Source organism: Schistocerca piceifrons, chromosome 2 (genome assembly GCF_021461385.2).
Source record: "Schistocerca piceifrons isolate TAMUIC-IGC-003096 chromosome 2, iqSchPice1.1, whole genome shotgun sequence".
Lineage (NCBI taxonomy): Eukaryota > Metazoa > Arthropoda > Insecta > Orthoptera > Acrididae > Schistocerca > Schistocerca piceifrons.
Window position 1 is genome coordinate 106585945 of NC_060139.1, and position 16337 is coordinate 106602281.

At 41.5% G+C, this 16337-nt stretch overlaps 1 protein-coding gene across 1 annotated transcript in view; it reads left to right on the top strand.

The window, feature by feature from the left end:
* Positions 1 to 8365: 8365 nt before the first annotated feature.
* The window catches only part of LOC124775180 (ras-like protein family member 11B), a 393247-nt gene continuing 385275 nt past the window's right edge, over positions 8366 to 16337 (top strand). Inside the window, exon 1 of the mRNA XM_047250020.1 lies at positions 8366 to 8543. The gene's annotated coding sequence lies outside the window, so the exon portion shown is untranslated. The remainder of the gene's footprint in view (positions 8544 to 16337) is intronic.

A 16337-nucleotide genomic window follows, 5' to 3' on the forward strand; every position in this document is an offset into this window, starting at 1 on the left:
AATCTGTTTACTTTTTCTCGTTCCTTGAGCAGAGAGCAGCGTGAAGAGCAAGACCTGTAGCAACCAACCAGCTGGGTACTGCATCGTCGGCCGTATCGCCGTCGCTTCTGCTGTACTAAGTGGAAGGTCGCAGGACCGCGAGTCATTTGGGCGTATAAAAACTCTATTTGTTTAAAAAAAAGTGTATAAATCGCCAGTGCCTATCGAATGCGTCCATAGTGCAAACCGGCTATGGTCGAATATCGAGAAGGTGTGCTTTTCTGACATGTCGCGACCATGATTTATGGCTCAAAACAAGCAGCTTTCAACATAATTGAGTTTCACGCAAAATTTAATTCATACGCGTTGCTCCTCTAAGTCCGCCATCTTGAAATTCGCAAACTGTTCGACACACCGTTCTACTCAATACAGCACTGAACAATAACTAACAGACATGCAACAATGAAATTTCCGGCAGTTACAGATCAAACACAGGCGTGTGCAGGGATGCCAACCATATTTCGCTCAAATACACCATTGGCGCGAAATTACGAATGTTCTGGTATTTTATGAACAGACCTTGTAGTTGTATATACAACGTTCGTTTAAAATTACTTATAAACAGAACGAATACATGTGAGAGGTAGAATGTGTCTGATGGTTTGAATGCCCTGTATCGTGTTAAAGACTGCGAGAAAGACAGCGGAATCGCACATTTTTACATCTCAGCACAGTATTTTCTCTCTCGTAATCGGTTTCAACAGAAAACCAGTACATTACTGTTTAAAAGTACTGTGTAGAAATTTGAAATAGTTTGATACAAAAACGTTGGGAAACTTTCAGCAACTACCTTCAACAACGACTTGCTTGTAAGTAGTCCTACAGATGGATTATAGATTATGGAGATTCTCCGTAGGAGCTTTGCTGCTGATGTAGTACAGATTATAAAGATTTTCTGTAGGGGTTTTTTAGCTGATGCAGGTAATCGTCAACAATGCCACTATCAATCTTTGCTATTTTGAAATACGCATCGATGGTGTGCAACTCCAGGGTTTTCTTTGTCATCTGTTTCACAATATCATAGACAGTATCCAGTAAGCCGGCCGGTGTGGCCGATCGGTTCTAGGCGCTACATCTGGAACCGCGCGACCGCTACGGTTGCAGGTTCGAATCCTGCCTCGGGTATGGATGTGTGTGCTGTCCTTACTTTAGTTAGGTTTAAGTAGTTCTAAGGTCTAGGGGACTGATGACCTCAGAAGTTAAGTCCCATAGTCCTCAGAGCCATTTGAACCAATATCCAGTAAGACACTCGATTTTATGACTGGTGTGTATTTACAGCTTAATCTCAGAGTTCTTCATTTATACAAAACATTCATTGTCTTGGTTCATTTCATCCTTTTCCAATGGTATCAAAACTTAAGATTTTGCCGCTTCCAAATACCTGCCGCCCTGGGCGGTTGCACAGTTCGCCCCCGCCCCCCCCCCCTCTATCCTCCCGCCCCCCTCCACATAGAGCCTGCCCCGGTTACACTACAGAACTACTCTTCGCCGTTGTACTAAGTGATGACCTGTGATTATGGCATCTTTAATGGTGCTGCAACCAACAGTCTCCGGTGCTTCATTATCTCGCTACGGTTCACTTCCTTACCGATAACAAAGTAGACGCATCACCGCTTACACATGCAGTCGTCTTTACATACATTTTAACATTACCATGATGACAAAATACTGATTTTTTCTGGAGCATCAGTCCTCTTACTGGTTTGATGTGACCCACCACGAACTCCTAAACTGTGCCAACGTTTTCATCTCAGAGTTGCACTTGCAAACCTACGTCCGCAATCATTTGCTGGCTTTATTCCAATCTTCATCTTCCTTCATTATTTTTACCCTCTGCTGTTCTCTGTAGTACCAGGGAAGTTATTCCGTGATGTCTCAACACATGTCCTATCTTCCTGTCCCTTCTTGTCAGCGTTTTCCATACATTTCTTTCCCCGTCGATTGTATGTAAAACCTTCTCATTCCTTACCTTATGAATCCACTTTATTTTCGATATTCGTCTGGAGCACTACATCTCAGATGCTTCGATTCTCTCCTATTCAGATTTTCCAAAAATCAATGTTTCACTACCACACACTGATGTGTTCCAAACGTTCATTCCCAGAAATTTCTTCCTAAAATTTAGGTCTATGATATTAGTAGACTCCCTTCGGCTAAGAATGCCCTCCTTGCCAGTGTTGGTCTACTTTTTATGTCTTTGTTGCTTCGTTGTTTATATTGGTTCCAAGGTAGCAGCGTTACAATTTTGATGTTAAACTTCTCCCTGTTGTCATTTCTGTTACTTCTCCTTAATTCTGTCTTTCTGCGGTTTACTCTCAGGTCATATTCTGTACTCATTCGACTGTTCACTCCATTCAACAGGACATGTAATTCTTCACTTTCACTAGGGGTATTTATGTCGTCAGCCAACGTTATCGCTGATATCCTTTCGGCCTGAATTTTAATCGAACTCTTGAACCTTTCCTTTCTGTACTCATTCAACTGTTCACTCCATTCAACAGGACATGTAATTCTTCACTTTCACTAGGGGTATTTATGTCGTCAGCCAACGTTATCGCTGATATCCTTTCGGCCTGAATTTTAATCGAACTCTTGAACCTTTCCTTTCTTTCCGTCATTTCTTCTTCGATGTAGCGATTGAACAGTAGATGAGAAAGACTGCATCCCTGTCTTATACACTTTTTAATCCGAGCACTTTGTGTTTGGTCTTCCAGTGTTATTGTTCCCTTTTGGTTTTTGCACGTTTTGTATATTAGTTGTTTTCCCCTGTAGCTTACTCCTATTTTTCTCACCACTGAGTGTGGTTTCAGTTGCCTGAGACTGCAGTCGTGTGTGTGAGTTGCGTTTCCTTGTGTGTGTGTGTGTGTGTGTGTGTCTATTGTTAACGAAGGCCTTAACGGCTGAAAGATATAATTGTGAGAGTGTTTTCCGCTGTATAGTAACAACTTTCCTTCTCATAATATTGTTACATTCCATCCTGGATTTTTCATTGTTTGATCCTATTTTTCTCACAATTTCTATCACCTTGCACCATTTTATATTGTCTATCATTTTTTCTAGGTCGACAAATCCTATGAACGTATCTTGCTTTTTCTTGAATTTTTGCTTCCATTATCGACCACAACATCAGGACACCCTTCTGGTGCCTGGACTTTTCCTAAAGCCAAACTGCCAATATACTGATGTCAGCCGTATACAACGAATCCTGAATGTTCTGCATGTGGACTGTCTTACACCCCGGTATCGCCTCACTTAGCCACTCATACAGAATTGACTTTTATACTGAGGTGACAAAAGTCATGTGATACTTCCTAATATCATATCTGACCTCCCGTTGTAGCGCAGCAGATCTCCGTGGCATGGGCTCAACAAGTCGTTCGAAATCCCCAGCAGAAATATTGAGCCACGTTGCCTCTATAGCTGTCCATAGTTGCGAAAGCGTCGCCGGTGCAGGATTTTGTGCACGAACTGACCTCTTGCTTAGATCCCATAAATGTTCGATGGTATTCATGTCAGACAATGTGGGTGGCAAAATTATTCGTTCGAACTGTCCAGAATGTTCTTCAAAGCAGTCACGAACAACTGTGGCCTCGTGACATGGCACATTTTCATCCATAAAAATTCCGTCGTTGTTTCGGAACATGGAGTCCATCAATGGCTGAAAATAGTCGGTTCAGTTGGACCAGAGGGCACAGCCTATACCGTTATGGAGCACCACCAGCTTGCACTGTGCCTTGTTGGCAACAGAAGTCTATGGACTCGAACCCTAAATCAGGTCCCACCAACTGAAATCGGGACTCATCTGAGCATTCCACGGTTTTCCAGTCACACAGGATCCAAACGACGAGGCCACGAGCCCAGGAGAGGCGCTGCAGGCTGTGTCACGCTGCTAGCAAAGGCAGTTGCGTCGGTCGTCTGCTGCCATAGCCCATTAACGTCAATTTTCGCTGCAATGTTTTCACGGATACGTTCGTCGCACGTCCCTCGTTGATTTCTTCGGTTTTTTGACGCAGTGTTGCTTGTCTGTTAGCGCTGACAATTCTATGCAAACGCAGCTGCTCTCGATCGTTAAGTGAAGGTGTAAGTAGGGCGAAGCGCACTTTGAATGTATCCTGATGGCTAAAAGAGCCACGCGCTCTTTGAACAAGAAAATTCTATCCGAGATTGAAATCAACGTAAAAGATTGGGTCGCCACCAACTCTAGCCACACGACAAATAAGAGGTTGCTCTGAGTAGGAAAATTACTTAATTTATTCATAAGGAAAACTCAGAAAAGAACATTCATTGTAAAGTCAGTGATAATTAATATGATCCAGGCATTGATCCCGTGAATCAAATATTGAATAAAGTAAAGAGTGCGCGAACACTGTGCATTATTGCAGCTTGCAGCAACATTCCTGAAAACAAGATCTATTCCAGAACATTTCTTTTAAATAAAAAAGGGACACTAATTATTGGACCTGTGTACATGGAAACACTATGGGTGGGCTAACAAGGAAAACTACAAGGTAAATGGCGTAGGTAACGGAGACGTAACATCGGTACACAGGATAAGACTGGAGGCAAAATTATTTATTCCTTAAAACATTCAAGTAATGCATCTATAGACTGTTGTTGCGGTTAACTAAGTACAATTGCTTGTGAAACGCTATACCACGTGGTTCGCGGAGACACACTTTCTACCTGCCGTGGCGAAATTTTAGTAACATCAAACCACGCAGTCGCGAACAATTAACATTTTACAGAGGACACATTTGAATAGACAACGGAAAATGGCAGAGGACCAACAAACTCTAATATTAACCCATGTGGGTGGTTCCGGACATGAAGTAATGAGACAAAGAAAATTCGCAAGAATCGGAAAAGATTAGAATGCATACACACGCAGTTGCAGGCACACAAACATTCACACTGAACAGAGGGGGCTTCCACATATGCAACACTTTTGTGCTACGTTCTTCTTACGGATCAAAGTCAAGTCTGCATTAGGAATCAAGCTGTAAATCTGCGAAACCCTTGCATTCCTTGCTGCGACCCAGAAAATCAATCTTTATTAGATGATACGTGGGACCAAAAGCTAAAAGCTCCCCTCTAGCTTTGAGACAACGCGCCACGCGGTTAAGTCAACTCACCCTTCTTCGAAGAGACTTCGACTGGAGACCCTCGGCTAGCTGGAAGCAGACTGACCGTCTCACCCACTCCAACATCTCACACGCGACCCCGTGGCCAGGAAAACCCAGAGATGAAGCTTCCGCCACCAACTTAACACCAGTAACTTTCACACAAGGGGAGCAAACCTCTTTGCCTACCTGAAAACTACAAGGGTTGGCCATTCTGTATGACTACCGCTGATTCCCCCCATGAACCATGGTCCTTGCCGTCGGTGGGGAGGCTTGCATGCCTCAGCGATACAGATGGCCATACCTTAGGTGCAACCACAACGAAGGGGTATCTGTTGAGAGGCCAGACAAAAGTGTGGTTCCTGAAGAAGGGCAGCAGCCTTTTCAGTAGTTGCAGGGGCAACAGTCAGGATGATTGACTGATCTCGCCTTGTAACGTTAACCAAAGCGGCCTTGCTGTGTGGTACTGCGAACGGCTGAAAGCAAGGGGAAACTACAGCTGTAATTTTTCCCGAGGGTATGCAGCTTTACTGTATGGTTAAATGATGATGGCGTTCTCTTGGGTAAAATATTCCGGAGGAAAATAGTCCCCCATTCGGATCTCCGGGCGAGGACTACTCAGTAAGAATACTCTCTTTCAAATTCTGAAGGTGGCAGGGGTAAAATACAGGGAGCGAAAGGCTATTTACAATTTGTACAGAAACCAGATGGCAGTTCCAAGAATCGAGGGGCAGGAAAGGGAAGCAGTTGTTGGGAAGGAAGTGAGACAGGGTTGTAGCCTCTCCCCGATGTTATTCAATCTGTATATTGAGCAATCAGTAAACCAAACAAAAGAAAAATTCGGAGTAGGTATTAAAATCCATGGAGAAGAAATAAAAATTTTTAGGTTTGCCTATGACGGCAAAGGACTTGGAAGAGCAGTTGAACGGAATCGACAGTGTCTTGAAAGGAAGATATAAGATGAACATCAACAATAGGAAAACGAAGACAATGGAATGTAGTCGAATTAAGTCGGGTGATGCTGAGGGAATTAGAATAGGAAATGAGACACTTAACGTAGCAAAGGAGTTTTGCCTTTTGGGGAGCAAAATAACTGACGATGGTCGAACTAGAGAAGATATAAAATGTAGAGTGGCAATGGCAAGGAAAGTGTTTCCGAAGAAGAGAAATTTGTTAACATCGAGTATAGATTTAAGTGTCAGGAAGTCGTTTCTGAAAGCATTTGTATGGAGTGTAGCCATCTATGGAAGTGAAACATGGACGATATATAGTTTGGACAAGAAGAGAATAGAAGCTTTCGAAGTGTGGTGCTACAGAATAATGCTGAAGATTAGATGGGTAGATCACATATCTAATGAGGAGGTACTGAATAGAATTGGGGAGGAGAGGAGTTTGTGGAACAACTTGACAAGAAGAAGGGAGTGTTTGGTAGGACATGTTCTGAGGCATCAAGGGACCACAAATTTAGCATTGGAGGGCAGCGTGGAGGCTAAAAATCGTAGAGGGAGACCAAGAGATGAATACACTAAGCAGATTCAGAAGGATGTAAGTTGCAGTAAGTACTGGGAGATGAAGAAGCTTGCACAGGATAGGGTAGCATGGAGAGCTGCATCAAACCAGTCTCAGGACTGAAGACCACAACAACAACAACAACCGCTGATTCTCTGCAGCAGACTAAACCACCGTATAGCAAAATGAAACAAACCCACATTCTTTCACTCATGCATGCCAGAGAGTTCTGTATCACTGGAAAGCAAATAAAATGATAATGAAAGGGAACTACAGGTTGACCGAAATGCCTGAAATTTGGTATTTTCGGCACACTCTTGACACTGTGGATCTCAGAATACTGAATACCCTGATGATTTCCGAAATGGAATGCTCCATACATCCAGCTCGAACTACCATTCCGTGTTCAGAGTCTGTTAATTTCCGTCGTGCGACCATAAGATGAAAACAAAAAACAGCTCCGCCGTTGCGCTGCCCGTTTACACTTTGCGTAGGCGATACTAGAGCCATCGGTTCAAATGGCTCTGAGCACTATGGGACTTAAGGGGGGGGGGGGGGAGTAGGGGTAGGACGTCAAACGGGCTGACTTTGAGCAGGAGAGGCACCACGGGACATTTTAATTTCCACTGTCTATACTTTTACATGTAAATTCATAAAACTTTGTCAATATGACCAGGAAGGATTCAGGATTCACACTCGCAGCAGCGGAAATCCAAAAACATAACTACGTGTGAAATTTCATCATTTTTTTCACTTTCTGTTGGCTGCATTTGTTGTTATAGGTACACTTTTCTTCATGAGTAAGAGAGACTGTTCGATGAATTTTGCTCAGCATATAGACCATACTTACAGGTGTCTGAAACTCTAGAATTTATTTAATTTATGAAAAAAATGAATGAGCTGTTACGTTTTAAACTTTATGTTTAGAAAAAAATCAAATTTTGTAGTTAATTGTCTCAATTTTTACCACAGTTTTTAATAGATTTGGAAAATTCTCGAGTTCCATACACCTGTAAGTATGGTTTGTATTCTGTGCAAAATTCATCAAAGAATCTCTCTTACTTGTGAAGAAAAATGTACCTATATCAACAAATGCAGCCAACAGTAAGTGAAAAAATTATGAAATTTCATATCTAAAAAAAAAATTTGTTTTGTTTTTACACATCCAGTGCTATAAGTGTGAATCCTGAATCCTTCCTGGTCATGCTGACAAAGTTTTATGAATATATTTCTAAAAGTATAGACAGTAAAAAATAAAATGTCCTGTGGTGCCTGTCCTGCTCCAAGTCGGCACGTTTGACGTCCTAGCCCGCTTAACAGCTGAGGTCATCAGTCCCCTAGAACTTAGAACTACTTAAACCTAACTAACCTAAGGACATCACTCACATCCAAGCCCGAGGCAGGATTCGAACCTGTGTCCGTAGCAGCCGCGCGGTTCCAGACTGAAACTCCTAGAACCCCTCGTCCACCCCGGCCCATCTGTTCATGTACACCTCGCTCTGCCATGACTTTTGTCGCCTCACTGTACGTCTACCTAGATACTGGGAGCCGGAGACGGAGTGGACGCCAAGTGGCCCGCCTGGGACGCAGGGACGTGCCCGCAGCGCTCTGGGCGGCCGTCTCCATGGCAACGGCGCGGCCGCTTATAGCGGGCAGAGCTGTAGCGCCAACAGAGCGCCCAGTCCGGCGCGCGCTGCCGCTGCCTCAGACAGCCCCCAAGACCCAGCCAGCGTCGCGGAGGCGTCCGCTGACACACGCTGCCTCAATGCACCTGTTGATCTGTTTCTGTTGCACTAGCAGCTGCTTACTCAGATAATCCACGGCTGGAGACTCGGCGCACAGCCCTGCGTAAGACCAACAGTGTCTCGCCAACAGGTAAATCGTTCAGTTTTATAATTTTTTATAGCCCGCCAAATCAAGTTAAGAACGAGATGGTTTACCGACCTCAGTAACCAGTGCATACGAAATTTCTGCGTGTTCTGAACGTATTCAAATTACCAACAGTGCACTTCGATAATTGTTGCACTGGTGAACTTTTTTGTGCTGAAATGTGGTAAAATTGTTTGCAGAAGTGGTAATACTAGGTAAATGGTTTACTAAGAATGTTGTGGGCGGAGTATCTACACATTTAACACATTCAATTGGTGGTGCTTAAGCCTTAACGTTACTATGGAATTCCACAGTTTCATTTCTACAATTCAATCAAAACCACTTTATATAGCTTTTAAAGCTTTTTTTGACAGAGACGCTTTTTGATGACAAAATAATAACTGGTTTCGGCCACAAGAGTTATTTTCATATGCTAAGAGCAACATTTGGTGAAAACGTTGTTCATCTGATGCTTGACAACAATTGCTGAAGACATGTTCATGCGTTCTTCGACTATACATGAACGTGTATTCACAAAAAACCTCTCTTAGCAGCTGATTATTGCTGTTGCGACCGAAATCGTTTATGACTGTTTCATAAAAAATGACTGTATCAAAAAAATAAAAAGTATACAAAGCTATATAATAAGCCACTCACCGTCATGTCACACGAAATGTAGTTGTTCCCAACTCATTACTTTTAACTTTGTGGGCATTTTGTCTTGCAAAAAATGTGTGTGAAATCCTATGGGACTTAACTGCTAAGGTCATTAGTCCCTAAGCTGACACACTGCTTAACCTAAATTATCCTAAGGACAAACACACACACCCATGCCCGAGGGAGGACTCGAACCACCGCCGGGACCAGCCGCACAGTCCATGACTGCAGCGCCTGAGACCGCTCGGCTAATCCCGCGCGGTTTTGTCTTGCAGAAACGAATAGTTCCCAGTAATCATTGTCTTGCTAGGTTTCAAAAACTACAGTAGCGCTCAAAAGTATTTTGTTAAAAGCATTAATTACAATTACATAAAGACAAGTGCGTAATAGAAAAAAACTGCCAGTGTATAGTTGAAAAGTATGTAATTATAATCCATTTAGTACAAACTACACTTTCTTTAAATAAAGTTATCTTACACCAAAACAGAAATGACAGTTCTTCCAGCTCAAAAGTAGTTTGTAGATCTACGTATGTAAGGGAAGAAAGTGCTGTTTTGGAATCTGAAGAACAAATCAGTATTTCGTTACATACCTATGGTCTTAGATCACAGCCGCGCATCTTTTTGGCACTGAATCCAAGTGAAAGTTTCGATCATTCGTCCAATTAGGCATCCTTGTTTGAGTCGATCCAGTGCATCCCAGAAGTGTTCCATTGGATTTAGCTCCGGGCTCTGTGTTTATCATTCCAAAGGTTTGATTATTTTTTATTTCAAAAGATTATTTTTAAATGGCTGAAGGATTGTTTTGAATCATTGACATCCTGAAATATCAATTTACGTGGCACATTCTTTCTCCTATTGCAATCAGATTGTTTTCTAAATCATCATTGTACAGGAAACGATCCATTTTGCCTTCTATTTGGACTAGAGGACCAACACCACGTCTAAGAAAACATCCCCATCCCACCACTATATTTCCTCTGGTGCATGTTTTTTTTGTCACATTTAATATGCCTCTAGCCTATGGAAATCCTCTGTACACTTGAAATAACTCTGTATCGACATAGTTTGATATACATCCAAAGTTGTGGATTTTCTATGGATGTATAGTTACAGTATGGAAGCGCTATAACAAATATGTCTGAAAATGACGCGCGCAGAATCGCGGTTTGAGTGAGGGGGTCTTGGTGCTCGTTTCCTATTTCATCTAGGAGCAGAAGATCAAAAGGTTTCTTTTAGCCCGGACTATCGGCCATTTATAAAGCCATTCGAACATATGCCTTACTGTATCTATGGTACAATATATTAAGCAAGGTTTGGACTATGAACCAGAACTGGCGCCCAGGCAAATTAGCTAATCGACTAATTCGTTTTGCAAAAGATTTTAATTGCGGTAATTCTCATAAAATTTCACCACTTTTATGTTCTCAGTTCGGATTTTACATGCAAAATCAGTCACCCTGAAATAACTCCGGACTAGAGTCAGACTGATGGTCAGAATTTGGTCCTCTGGTGCATCAGACCTTGGTCTATGATAAGTTTTAACCGTTGGAAAAAAATCTTGCTTTGTTTGGATTTTACGAGTAAATAACACGTTGTTCTATGAGGTTCGTATTGAGCGAAACTTCTACACTTTAAACTTGTACGAATCGGTTCAAACTTTTCACGAAGCTAGATAAATGGATAAAGTCAACATGAAATTTGTATCATCCAGTAATACCATCCATGTAATAGGAAGCGTCCCAGAGTGGGGAAGCATGAATCCTTAACTTAAATGCGACGTTGTGTCATATTGGACAACATGACAGATGGTTTGTTGGATGACATGATAGAACGCAACATGTTACGCTAAATGACAACATGCATCAGCTTAGTTTGAGAAGATGCATTATATTACATGATATGGGTATTCATACTAACAAGTAAAAAAGTGCGAATTTGTCAAGATGTTTTGACTTAAATTCACTGAAGCTGCAAGATCAACCAAAAAGCTAGTTCCCTTCTTTTACACCCCTAACTCTCCTCAGGACATGTTCACCTTTTTTGTGCTATGACAGGAGCATTTTTCCTTCTGGTGTTTATGTGGTAGGAGCAGAATTGTAAAACTATCCTAGGTTACCGCAGTCTGTCGTAAGTAAGCATATACTACAGTATTTTTCCTAATAGCTTTTGTCAATTACGGTTGTACCCGTGCTACAAGTACGTTACGTGTGTTGCATACCTGTTGGACGTTACTTCATTATGATAAATTTGTTTAAGTTTACGGTCTGCGTCTTACTAAATTCCCCTGAAACAGGAAGCGGTGAATCGTCTAGAAACTGAGTGAGGATAGATTAAGCGTCAGGTAACCTGGAGAAAATTTTGGTTTACATGGTTATCCTTCTGTTTGTTAACTTAAAAGTAAACAGTATTTATAGCAACATTGAAATTTCAGGTTTTATTCTAAAATTGTTGATTTGCTACGTGAAACAGAAGGATGTTGTAGAAAAAATAAAGAAAATAATACTGGTCAATAAAGATAAAATAAAAAAATGCAAAATAAAACTATATCAAACTTCGGTTCAATACTTCCTCGAAATTATATGAAAAATGTATCTGTTATTTGCAAACAATTTTCGCATTTATTAATAATAATCGGAAACCCTTGCCTTTGATCTTGATGAAGAACGTTTTATTGAGTAAAAAATAGCAACAGTAATGATATATTTTTCTTACGTTTGTGCACATAAACTGTACATCAAACGTAAATATTTTGGTTACATAATATCGCAGAAGTTACGTAATCAATTAATTTTTATTAGTAATAAAATGCAATTTATATTCTGTAAGGATGTAAAAGACACAATGGATGTGCGGTTCTAATTGTGTATTATGTGCAAGAACAAACAAACAAAAAAACAAAGACATTGTCGGCTTCCAGTTTCTCTCTTACAAATTCGTTTGTGTTTCTTTCCTTACCAATGCTACCAGTATTGCCGGTAATCCTACCATTTACTAAGTCATTTATGTAGCATTCTACAACTACCATAGTTTTGATAGGGCGCAGCTCCAGGCAGGAGAGAAGCGAGAGAAAACTACCCTAGATTGGACTACGATCAGTAGCGCAGTGTTGTGTAAAACTTAGCGCCAATGTTGATGGAAACGTTATCTATAGTTCCAGTTGTGTGAAGACAAGAATGTCTCCAGGGATATGATCACGTCTTGTCCAGATCCTTATTCTTCTTCCGCTACTAAAGCTTCCTTCACAACAGTTATCACGGCAGAGTGACGAAGCATAGGTTCTAGTATAAAGTCACAATCGGAATAGGCCTACGTTTTTGCCGTTGTCACTTCAATGCTTCAGTTGCAGGTGCTCAGTACATGTTTCTGCAACAGTGTTGTGTTTAGACCCGGAAAGAAAATGCAGTCATGTCTCTCTTATGCCTACGTTGAGATTAAGCAGTCCCGTCGTATGCAGATGGTCAATTAAATATTAACCCCATCATCTACCACTTTCCGATATATGTGGTGTACTTTTGAAATTTCTATCTGGCATCATTTTGAAATCACTTTTTATAGTACATAAAGCTAATATGGAGAAGATGACGGTTTTGTAAAAATATGAGCTTTGAATATTTTCTACTCCCATTACCCTGAGGCACTGTTACAAAAATGAACTTGCAGCTCCTTTTCTTAATTGCTTACAGATTCCGACAAATGACTAACTCTCGAAAGAATTCATTGTGTGGAACACCTGAAGAGGAGCTAAAAGCAACACTTACTGTCAACAATGCATTGCGCAAGTGAAGCTGTAGCGTTTGTGTCACTCTTTAATCGCAAGAATGTTTAAATATTTTCTTTTATAGCTTGTTTCATCAGTAGTGATCATTGTCAGACCAGTGTAAGTAATTTGAAGACAAAATCATTTGTGCTAATCGTTCTTGGTTTCTCATAACTTCATTGTTTCTTTTTCAGTGAAGTTTGCTATCTACGTTTGACTGATTTCAAAGAGGATGCTAGATGCACTAAGTGCGACATAGCCATCGCCGACTACTAGAGGAGTGCATTAATACAATGTGTTACGTCCAGTATAAGAAGAGCCAGCAAAGAACGGTACAAAAAGGGATGTTGCACTGATTGACTGTTTCATCGGTTTTTCGTAGAATATATTGTACGTTATGAATGAAAACACACAGGGCATAGGTGTAATACTACACTAGCGTCGCGTCCGTTTTCGTTCATAAAAAGAAATGTGTTGATGCAGAGACAGGTCAACAAGTTTAGAAATGCCAAGTCAACTCTTCCTTCCGTCTACAAGTGTGGGAGAAAATGAAGTTACTTTACCGTTCGTCTCGCAGAGAGTAGATTAATCTAGGCCGGAGTCATATGATTCTCTATGCCATCTCCTACACGTATTTCAGAACGTCAAAGAGGAACAGTAAAGTTTATGACAGGCACATATGCAAAGCCTTCACAATCGTAATTCAAGTGCCAGGATACTGCAACATGAAAAAAATTTTATTTATTGATTCTAGACCACTTTCTTAAAAACCAGAACTTACTTATATACATACCAAACTGCATTTATGTAGTTCATTGTGACAGTCATTTTTGAGTTCTCTCTTTATATACTGGGTCTTAAACAAAGTTTACTGTACGCACCATATTACTTTGTTATTTCCGTTTATTTCTGCTGCTATTACTCTAACGTATCTATGATTGCCTGTAAACTGTGCTACATACAGTTTCCCTAATTCATCTTTTTCCACTCTCTATCGCATGCTCCCTTCATGTCACAGAAAAGGAGTCAAAGGTTTTCGCTATGTTCAGTCTGTATTAACTGACCACATCACCACCTGAATCACAAAAGAGACATAATTAACATGTCTGTAACGGGAACAAGAAGAACATGTGAGGCGCATTACCTCAGACGCGAGTGCAACACCTGAAAAGCGTTCTAAGGAGCAGTGGGACCTTCAGCAGGTACATAAGAACTGTCACAGAATCAAACAATCGGCGAAGTGACACGTCGGACAAAGAAATGTCGGGTACGGTCCTTTCCCCTAAAGTCCTAGAGTGGCGGACGGAATTAGTCGTACAATGCGCAACCACGGCGTAAACGCTATATATAAACCGACAGAGAACATCAAAGAGTGTCTCAGAACGGCTGAGGAGAAAAGAGACTCACTTGCAGTATCGGAAAATAAGCGGCACTGCAGGATGGGGTAGGCAGAAAAATCGGCCGTGGCGTAGCACGCGCTGTGTGAGACAGACCACATAGTGAAATTCGCTGGCACGGAAGTTCTTACTGTAGGGAAGAGCTATTACACCCTTTTGTTCAGGGAAGCTATAGAAAAACACAAACATGACAATAGCTTCAACAAGAAAGAAGAAAGCCTCAAGGTGAACGGATCCTGGATTCCCGTGGTGCAGAGAAAGACCGGTGCACGTAGCAACGGGAGAACCGCAGCGGTAATGACCATGAAAAGCCCTTGGATATTGGCGCACCAGGTACATGTTATAATCTGCGGGCACGAGCTCTATCCAGTCCACCACCAGCAATATAGAGTGAAGCTTTGACAATACCAGCCACTCGTTCTGCCGAAACGTCAGAAAAATTATCAAACAAACGTCGCCCAAAGAACCAAGAAAGAAGCCAACAGGCAATTTGTTATATTAGCTGAGTTCACTATTCTACGTGTCATCCGCTGCTATTAGTGCTATTACAACTACGACTACAGCTACACACACAACAACAACAACAATTATATCTGTTATAACAAATATCTTAACGCCCTATTACTACTACCACCACCACCTAGAGTCTAATACAGCAACTTCTACAAAACGTATGATAAAATTACTAAAAATAGTGGTAGGAATTATATTGAAAACCCGGGTTCCCGGGTTCGATTCGCGGCGGGGTCAGGGATTTTCTCTGCCTGTGATGGCTGGGTGTTGTGTGATGTCCTTAGGTTAGTTAGGTTTAAGTAGTTCTAAGTTCTAGGGGACTGATGACCATAGATGTTAAGTCCCATAGTGCTCAGAGCCATTTGAACCATTTATATTGAAAACAATAATAATAATAATAACAGACTACTAATACCATTACTTTTGATAATACCAATGTCTCTGAACGTGAGAGCGCAGTTAACTGGTACGTTGCCTTGTATTATACGCATTTTCTCTTCGCTAAATATTGAGAAACACGTACACGCGTTAGTGTTATCGGACTGTACAGTTCATCGTGTTTCTCTCTACATTCTGTTCCATATCGGCCATGCTGCCGGGTTCAGCAATACTTGCTACCTGCAGACGACATAGTGACGGATCAGTGCGCTCCGCTTATCTTTCCCTGACAACCACTGACTCTTCTTGTTCTTCTCGGATACTCCTGGGCCCACCTCCCTTCACCAAGACCAGACCAAGAGATCAGAATGCTAACGGACCAAGCCACCAGAATACTATCGGACTTTTTCTCGTTCAGTGGGTTGCTCTGCTGGCATTTTTCGCCTTTGCTGTAGTCTTCGTTATCTACAGCCTTGCTTTGTATCTCAGACGGCATCGGTCAGGAGATTTACAATATCAAAATCCTCTGTTACTCTAATTATGTCGACAACAGTTTTAATTGATGAAAGGAAAAAGTATAAAAAAAAAAAGTAAATGAAGCAGGCGAAAAGGAATATAAACGTCTCAAAAATGAGATCGACAGGAAGTGCAAAATGGCTAAGCAGGGATGGCTAGAGGACATATGTAAGGGTGTAGAGACATATATCACTGGGGGTGAGATAGGTACTGCCTACAAGAAAATTAAAGAGACCTTCGGAGAAAAGAGAACCACTTGTATGAATATCAAGAGCTCAGATGGCAAACCAGTTCTATGCAAAGAAGGGAAGGCAGAAAGTTGGAAGGAGTATATAGACGGTCTATAAAAGGCCGATGTACTTGAGGGCAATATTATTTAAATGGAAGAGAATGTAGATGAAAATCAGGTGGGAGATATGATACTGCGTAAGAATTTGACAGAGCATTGAAAGACCTAAATCGAAACAACGCCCTGGGAGCAGACAACACTACTGATGGCCTTGGGAGAGCCAGCCAGCCCCGATAAAACTCTACTATATGGTGGACAAGATGTATGAGACAAGCGAAATACCCTCAGACT